At 44.6% G+C, this 9,505-nt stretch overlaps 1 non-coding gene and 1 pseudogene across 1 annotated transcript; one reads left to right on the forward strand and one right to left on the reverse strand.

Annotated features, from left to right (window-relative positions):
• Positions 1–4,747: 4,747 nt before the first annotated feature.
• Positions 4,748–7,237, reverse strand: LOC133886162 (pentatricopeptide repeat-containing protein CRR2, chloroplastic-like; annotated as a pseudogene).
• Positions 7,238–8,044: 807 nt separating this feature from the next.
• Positions 8,045–8,153, forward strand: LOC133887567 (small nucleolar RNA Z279/snoR105/snoR108). Its single transcript, XR_009903604.1, has one exon. It is a non-coding gene; the product is annotated as a small nucleolar RNA Z279/snoR105/snoR108 (small nucleolar RNA).
• Positions 8,154–9,505: the final 1,352 nt, after the last annotated feature.

A 9,505-nucleotide genomic window follows, 5' to 3' on the forward strand; every position in this document is an offset into this window, starting at 1 on the left:
GGAACAGGGAAGCTTAAGGGCTAAACTACCTTCCTAGACCTATTAATAGAGGGGTATGGCTATGTGGGAAGGGTGAGCCAACCATTTAAGCTTTGAGTGCTAGGTTTTAAAGGAAAGAAGAGGGTAGAGCTTAGCTTTTGTAATAGGTGAGGGATTTTTGTGAGGGCTGACCTTTGCAAGAAATGAAGTGCATGTTTCCTCCAATGCTTGTGTTCATCTATGTCAAAGATTAGTTCCCGATAATATGTCTATAAATTAATTGGGTACCTTCAAGTGCAGGGATTAATCACAAGATGAGACACACGATGTATACAGGTTCGGGCCTCCGATTGGAGTAATACCCTGGGGTGTTGCTGTTGTATATTGATGATCTCGAGTACAAGCAATGTGGCTAAGACTATTACAAGGAGTAGATTGGATCTAATCTGAACTAGGGCTAAAGTTGTCGAGTAGCTCCTCTGCTAGGGTCTCAATGCTTGCCTCTCTCCTTCTCTCTCTCTGCCCTTCCCCTGCCTTGTCGCCTTATATAGGGGTGAGGTACAAACTCCTATCTAGCTGTAGTCGATAGGAAGTTGTCTTCCTTGACATCCAAGTAGATAGATCTGTTTTGGATACTGATCGTTCTGAGTTGGTAACCAATCTAGACCTTCCTAGTGTGTACTTCCTTTATTCCAGGTGTATCAGGTAGCGCTAATTCGGTTTCATGATAACCGCTGATTCGGTTCCGTGATACCTGGAACTGCCTAATATGTGTTATACATACCCTGCCTATGTATGATATACTCCTTATACGCATATACCCCATAGTTAGATATCGACAGTAGCCCCGAACTCTACCCAGGAGGAGGGGTTTCCATAAGCGCCCACTCGAGTACCACCAAGTTTAAGCTTGGTCGAGTAAAATGGATCAGGCTCATAGTCCAAAGAATTGAGTATGGATGGATCCTTCCTCGAGTATCGAGTGGAAGCTATGTCGGGTCAAGCGCCCTGCGGCTAACCGCACTCAAGACTTGAAGAAAAGGATTAAAGAACTCAACTGATCGACACTCAACTCTGAATAGAGTTAAAAAAAAAACCTTTTGAAATTTGAAATGACAGGTATAGGCGCATTTAATGCGGGCAAAAGGGCGTGCAGAGATTTACACATTGTCATTATTCCTCTTTTCGCACAAGTCGAAGTGTTGTAAAGATGGGACGATAATTTTTTTATTATTTACTCGTATGACCCGGACTTGTAGCGGCCATTCCTCGTCATTGCCACCAATCTTCCTACACAAGCCTCTCGGCTTTCTCTGCCCCAGCACGCACCACCGCCAAAAGAAATTTAGATTCATGGATCCTAGTTCTTCTCCAAAGATGCCGACTTCCTCTTCGCCGGAGAAGCGGTCAGATGCAGCAACCACTGGTGCCTCGCCCGATCAGTACGACAAAGTGTGGTTCATGATCAAGGCCTGGACACCCTTGGCGATGCAAGAGTCTCAGCTGGCAGAACTTGAAGCAGAAGGAGTGGTGCCGCCACGCAGCCTGGTTGAATGGAGGACAGCATCTAGTGAGAGATTCCCTTCCTGCAAGATTGAGCACGAGTTTGTAGTTTTCGAATCTTTCTTCCGTTGCAGATTCAACATCCCTCCTTCCAAATTTCTTCTCAATGTGCTCGATCGATATCAAATTGAGCTTCACCACCTGAACCCCAACTCCGTCACCATGCTAGTGTTTTTGTCCATCTGTGTGAGGCTTTCCTTGGCATCGAGCCAAGTTTAAATCTTTTTTAGTACTTTTATAAACTGAAGAGGATTGCAGAGAATAAATGCGTCGGGGGTGTGATTTCCAATTGAGGAATGGAATGAAAAATTCCTATATCACGGTTCCCCTAACCTCCTCCTAGTTGAAGGATTGGAAAAAAACTTTGCTTTTACGTCTCTAATCCCGACCCAATTTGTTTTCCTTTAGTGTCTAGAGGCCTTTTCCCCATCCAAAATCTATCTTGGACAAAAAAGCACCGAGAATCTGACCACACCACCTACTACACCAACAAAATTGGCATGCTGAGGTAATTTGACCTAACCAAGTGGCATGTGGCCAGAGATTTTATTAGCAAGAGATTGAGCCCCTTGGATGTGCGGATGACCTGGCTTGGGAATATAGTGGGGATGAGAATGCCTCCATGGACGCGGCCAGATGTAAGGCTTAGTTAGCACTTTGCCCTTTTCTTTTTGCTATGACCTTCGAGTTTTGTCGAATAACCTTTCTTCTCTTTTTCAGCCCTGCTTGCATAGGATGTCACTGCTAGGTTGAACAAGCTCTTCTCATCTGAAGCACTGGAATGTGGCATTCTGCCTTATTCCCTCACGAATCCTCGACCAGATGTAAGGATTTTCTTAATGGAAAAGTAGGACCGATCATTGTCTATTTGATTTGACCTGTCTGTATGATTGCATGCTCCAGTCTTCCGCCAAGAGCACATCCTTTTGAGCGAGGTCTTTGATCTTGACGACACTTATTTTGTTGATGCTGTCGACAAGGGGAAAGGATGAGCCAATGAGAAGGCTGAGGGGTCTCTTCGACCGAAGAGATCATTCTCGTCTTCTCACTAGCTGCCTGATCCGAGCCCTCTCAAGCGCAAGCGAAGGAGCCCACAGGTATTGAAATCGAAATTCTCATTATCTTCTTATTAATTTTCCTTTCAAATTATCAAGTGGATATTTGAATGCGTTTAGTTTGAATGAGTGGCCTTTTGTTAGGGGACAGCGAGTGCACCCGCCCAATCACCTCCTCAAGCAACCACCACACTTGATGACTCGACCAAAAAGGTAACTCTTCTCGAGTTATCGATTTTCTCTCGCTCATTCTACTAATGATGAATTTGCGTGGGTGGTTTTTTAGGGGACGTCTGGCGCGTCCTCGAAATTGCCAACTCGAGAGACCATCATGCCCGATGACTCGACTAAAGAGGTAATTTCAACCGAATTATCGCTCTTTAGTTGGTCATACTTCCACTCAATAATAAATTTTTATCATCTGGTTCTTTGCAGGCTGCAGATGCCTTGGCTTTGCCTGGCCCATGTGTATCTCCTCCACTGGCTCCTCCTACCGGTCCAAGAACAAAGAAGGTGACCACCAAAAGGCCAAAGTCAAGCATCATTTCACACTTCCCAATTTCGAAGAGGTTAGACCTGGATCCTAATCTCGATTGTAGACTATCAACAGAGGCAAAAACCCATGCTGCCAGCATCTCGACCAATCATCCAGGACTACCCTCCCCGGTTGACTCAACCTCTGCTTCAACTCCTCAGACTAGAGATCCTACCTCGAGCACGCCTGAAGAAGACCCGCAGCTCAAGGGAAATGAAACCTCAATATCGATCCCAACCAATAACCTATGGGTAGCAATAAAGGTTCTTCTCCAAGTTACAAGCGCTCAGATAGCTACCGCCAAGGCCAACCACCACAAGAAGCTCGAAGCCAAGATGGATAAAGTCAAACATAATTCTGTCCCTGATCACAAGTAAGTGATTTGATTATTGGTGACTAACAAGGAATGTTAGGGAAAAATACTAAACCCTACCATGGGATATCACATTTGACTAGCATGTAATTTGTAAAACAAAACTTTGTGAAAGTAGGACACTTGCCTTCTCCGAAGTTTTGCTCGACGTCACCGAAGTCTTGATCTTGGATGTTCTCGAACACCACTAGGACAAACTCCTCTACACACAAAAAAAAAAACATGCAATACTAAGAGCAAGCATCCAACAAAGCTAACACATTAAAAAAATACTAAAACAAGCTAGAGCATGATTTTAGAAAGATTTGTGCACAAGAACTGTCCAAATCGAAGCCAAGACACCAAAACTACGGCTAAATAAATTTTTAAACATCAAAAAATGACAAAAACTATTTTGTGGACCTAAATCTAATTTTAAAAGGCCTAAAACATTTATTTACAATTTTATAGAATTATTTTTCAACATAAAACTAATTAAAACAATTTTATAGAATTTATTTGCATTTTTTAGGAATTAAAATAATTTTATATGCATCAAAATAAATTAAAAGCATGTATTTTACTAAAGAAAACATATTTAAAACATTATTAGAACTAACCTAGATTTTCTAAATCTATTTTCCAAATTAAAACATTTATTTTAACATTTGTGCATTACTTTTAAGACTAAAAACTAATTTCAGAATTAAAATAGAATTAAAACATATTGGAAACATTTATTCTACTGAATAAAACAATTATCTAAGTTTTATCGTATTTTTCTGTTAAAAAAGCTATTTTTGGATTCTTTATTTTCGTGTATTATTTTTCTAAAAGAAAACCCTATTTACTGGGCAACGATAATGCCATCAAGTCTACGCAGACACTAACTGGGCTCAGGTTGCTGATTGGACTCGCCACGTAGGACGAATACACCGACATGGCTTGCTGACTAGGATATGATGACTCGGCCAAAGACTAATTAAATTGCACGCGTTCATCTCCTAATCAACAGCTGAGATCTATTGGCCAAACCGGTAACTAGATTCTTCTAGTCTACGCCGAACGTACGAGATCAAACGATGGAAAGCGTGGCCTACCTCGGCTCCGGTGTGAACAACAATGATGAATTGGCATAGCGGAAGATGGCCGAAGAAGGAACAAATCGGTGCTACGCAACTCAGAGCTCGACGATGAACGACAAAGGACAACAAGACCCACAGGACAGAGAGATCAAAGAGAGAGAGGGCAGGAGAACGGGTGTGACATGTATAATTCAACAAATGCGTAGAGACATCCAAAGGGGATGTATTACAAAATTTACTTGTAGTAAGAAAGTTTACAAGTTATAAGATTAGCCTCGATCTTCGTCTGACTGTACAATCTTGCCTGTCAACGAAGTGGCATACAACCATGTCAATAACATGTGAATGTGTGGAATGATTTCTTGGTTTCTTCGTCCATCACCTCAAGGGGAAAACTGTGTAAATGGCTTCTCTGGTAGACTTCCTTTCGTATAAAAGATCAATGCACAAGGACCATCTACAAGCAAACAGATTTGGTACCAAGCTGGCAAACCCAAGAACTCATTTCTGCGCTTGGAGGAAGTGATACTCTTCGCACATCTCTTGGTGACTGTATCAAATTCCTCATGGTAGCTAAAAATCTAAAAGTAACATTAACGCATCCAAACAAAGGATGAGATTAATCAAGAATTCAATATACGAGTGAAACTCTGATTACTGCTTTACCTCAAATCAAGAATGGCCATTGCTCTAATTGACTCATTGACTGATAGGCAGTTACCATTGGGAGAAGTTTACCATTTCACTCGTGTCTCAGTTTCACTTTTCAGAATCACTTGGTTTGAGCCACCTGTTGCACCGTTGGATGGCATTAGACACGGGCAGTACCCCTGTGGCAGTCAATTTAGAGCAGACGCTCCTTGCTTTAAAAAGAATCAGCCTTATTGCTTGCAACATAGCATTTCATGATGCATCATGTTACTCCAGATTTGACCATGAAAGGTTTTAAGGCCTCCACATTGACCAGCACTTGATAAAACAGCACACAGAAACCCTTGCTGTGCATGATAAAAATCTGCTCATGCGCAGCACAGTAGCAGCAGCAATCAAGTAAGATCCTTTGTCCTCGGGCCGAATTGATTCCTTCAATACAGGACTTAAGCGACACAATTTCACAGCCCAATTAGCTCATAGTACATGTCTGCATGTTCATCTTCAGATTCTGAACCACCCATATCCTCGAGTAATCTATCTAAAACCCAAACTATTCGTCTCCTTGAGTTCTTCCCTTCACATCAACCCAGCTGCACTCTAGTGTCTTCACCATGCCAAGTTCCCTCATCCTTGATCTCAACCCTGCAACATCATCGGACCGACCAGCTGCATCGTAAATGCCACAGAGAGTAACATAGTTGCTAGTATTGCCGCCTTCTAACTCGAATAGCCTGCAAGCTGCGATCTCTCCAACACCGACATTATTATGCATAGCACAAGCAGAGAGCAATGCTCCCCACACACTAGCAGATGGCTCCATAGGTATCTTCCTTATGAACCCGACAGCTTCTTCAGTGGCTCAGCACGCCCCAAGAGGTCAACCATACATGCATAGTGCTCAGCAGTGGGCTCAAATGCTCAATACCGTGAACCTTACTCATCGACTCAAAGATCCTCCAGCCATCAGTCACAAACCCCGAGTGGCTGTAACTCGACAGGACCGATGTGAACGTGATGCAATTCAGCTTGACCCCTCTTGACACCATCTCCTAATAAATCGTCAATGCTTCTTCTCCCATGCCATGAACACCATAGCAAGATATCAGTGTTGACCAGCTGACCACATTCCTCTCCTTCATGCCTGCAAACACCGCTTGTGATGCAGCCATGCCCCCGCACTGCATACATGTCGACCAACGCGTTCCCAGCAGCCACATGAGTCAAAAGTGAGGCACCGCAGCATCCTACCATGGACCTCCCTCCCCTTCATCAGCCCCACTTCCTTCGCACAGACATTCAGCACGCTCGGCACGGCCTGTAGATCTCTCACCATGTTAACGGCCTCAGTCTGAGCCCTCCTGAAAAGCTCCAGGGTTTCTGTTGTCTTCCCAGTCTTTGCATACCCGGTAACCATGCAATTCCACACTACAGCATCTCTATCCGGCATCTCGTCGAACACCCTGACGGCATAATCCAGCAGCCCAGGCTAGGCGTACATGTCCAGCAGCGCGCCGGAAACCACAAAATTGTGAAGCAAACCGAGCCGTACGGCGAACCCATGCAGCGCCGCGCGAAGAACCAGGTCCCGGAGCTCGGCGCACGCGCGGAACGCGGCGGGGACGGCGTAGCGGTCTGGGCGGAGCCCGGAGGCGAGGAGGCGGGAGAAGAGCTCCAGGGTAACACCGGGCGGGGAGGCAGCAAGGAGGACGTTGTACGCGTGCATGGTCTGCGAGGGCGTCATCGCGTCGAACACCTGACGGGCGCGCGGGAGCGGCCCACAGCAGCAGTAGAGGAGGACGAGGTCGGTCTCAAGGGTGGCGTGCGGGAGACGGCCCCCGACCAACCAGCGCCTGCGCGTGGAGCTGCGCGCCAGGGGAGAGCGCACCCGCGGCCGAGCACCGGCGGAGGAGGCCCGAGAGGCTGCCGGCGGTGGGCGGCGACATTCCAACGGCCGCAGTGTAGCGGGACGTCGCTGCGGTGCTCCGGTTTAACGAGACGAGCCTCGCCAAAGACCGAGTGGGCCCGGCCCAATTCGACCCGAAGTAAGACCAAGCCCCAGGGAGTCCCTTCACGGGTAGACTCCCGTCGTGAAGAGATTTCCGTTCCTTTCAGCGCTCCCAACGGTTTCCCTTTACGGTTCCCTTCACAACGGGATTCCCAGAATTATTTCCCTCAGGACGGGATTCTCTCTCCGTTCCCTTCGCGATTCCCCTCGAAAGGAAGCTGTTGGAGATGAGAAGAAATAAAAGGAATGGGAACGGAGAAGGAAATTGGGAAGGGAACGAAATGAAGAAAATATGGTTGGGATAGTCTAACTAAGCCTTTGCTTGCCTGAAATTTGTTTATTTTCTCATGGTACAAGTTATATTTTTATCTAATTTTTTTTAAGTTAGATGATAACCTCCTCTACAACATATAATTTTCACATAATTTTTCATAAAAATTTTAATATTATTTTGAATTTTAAAAGCATTACCACATATTATTTTTTATTATTTTTAAATTTATCATCTGTTGTATGGGCACAAGTATATTGAAAAGGATATGAGTTTAGATTTATATTTTTTATTTAAAAAATATATAAATATAAAATCTTGGGTGCGATTCACCGAAGACCGAATGGGCCCGACCCAATTTGACCCGAAGTAACTAAGGCCCAATGAGCTGTTAATTACTTGACGTCCTCAAGATGCGGATTTGCCTAGTACGGAACGGCGTGTTTAGTCCCACATCGGCGGCGCAGGAGGATGGCGAGCAGGGGAATAGCATAAAGCGGTGAGCGGGTGCGTGGCATAGGAGCATGATCCTTCAGGCAGTTAAAGGGAGATGATGAGTGGTAAAAGCTCGCAATTTTAACTGTGAGAGGGGTGCCTGCCCCAAATAAGCCTGTTACGACAACAGGGCACTCAAGTCGTTTACCATCTGATCCCGAAATCAATATTTTTTAATTTTTTTTTCGCATTTTGTTGTTACCTGAATGCAAGCGTTGTTCTTGTATGTTTTTTTTTCTCTTTTTTTATATGAGTTGCTTTCTCTCTTTTTTGTTTACTTGGATGGTAGTGGCTCTTGTAAATTTGGACTCAATTCAGTCAATTCCTGAAGAATATATGGATTCCTTGGGCTGAATTTTGGGATTGCCTAGGCCTCATTTGAAAGGCCCTCTTTTGTAATGGCCCATTCAAACATGTCTAGGCTTCATCCATTCCAACAAGGATGAGGAGTCCGTCCCCGTCCCTAGAGCTGTTCCTCCTGTCGCTCTCTGCAGATCCCCGATGCCGATGTGAAGTCACGCCTACTCGTCGGTGCCGATGTGAAGCTGCGCCTGCTCGTTGGTGCCGATGTAAAGCCGTCGCCGCTCCTCCCACCACTCCCTGCGGATCCCGCTGCTGGGATCCGATCCCCACGGATCTTGCTACCGCTGCTCCTTCACCGGGCGCCATCCGTCTGAACCCCGACGGATCCAGCCTCCCCATGGATCCTGTCACTGGGATCCGGTCTTTCCGCACCATTGTCACTCCACTTGCACCATCGAGCTCTGTCTTTTCTGGCCGGCTCCCACTCCCCTCCAGTCTCTTTCTCTCTGAGTCTCACTGTCTCACAGACAAATATAGTGTTAATTATATAATATTATTAAAAAAATAGGTGAGAAAATATGGAGGATGAAATATAGATATACTGTTGGAATGATGGAGTAATGTAAAGGGAGAATCTTTATGGATAGCAATTTATATAAGGATATGGATGATGAATTATAGAAGATCTGTTGGAGTTGCTCTTATACTCTCCTAGTGAACTTGTTTTGCTTCTATTTTGGGTTATCCAAGCAGATACCAGTTTTAGGGTTTTCCTTTCATATAGGACTTTTTTTTTGCAATGAATGAATGTGCTCGTCAATAATATGACTCCTTTTAGAACTAATAAACAGGGCCCGCTTTTCAGAACGAATGAATGCTCTTGTCAGTAATGACTTTTTACAACAAATAAATAGGGGGCCCCTTAGAATTGTCAAATTTTTATGGAACCCAATAGGATCCTGGAAACGAAACCTCATCAGCCCTATATTGTTTTCTGCGAACCATACAAACTCAACACTTCTAAGGGCTCTTTGATTGTAGGATTTTCATAGGAGTTTTAGAGGATTTTAATCCTTAGAATTTTTTTCTAGAAGGGTCATGTGGAATTTCAGTCCTTAGAAATTTCAACACTAGCAGGTGAATAATTTTCTCTTTTCTTTTCTTCCTCTTTTGTTGTTTGCCTCTTCCTCCACGACGTCCACCCGTCG

This window comes from Phragmites australis, chromosome 12 (assembly GCF_958298935.1).
Source record: "Phragmites australis chromosome 12, lpPhrAust1.1, whole genome shotgun sequence".
NCBI lineage: Eukaryota > Viridiplantae > Streptophyta > Magnoliopsida > Poales > Poaceae > Phragmites > Phragmites australis.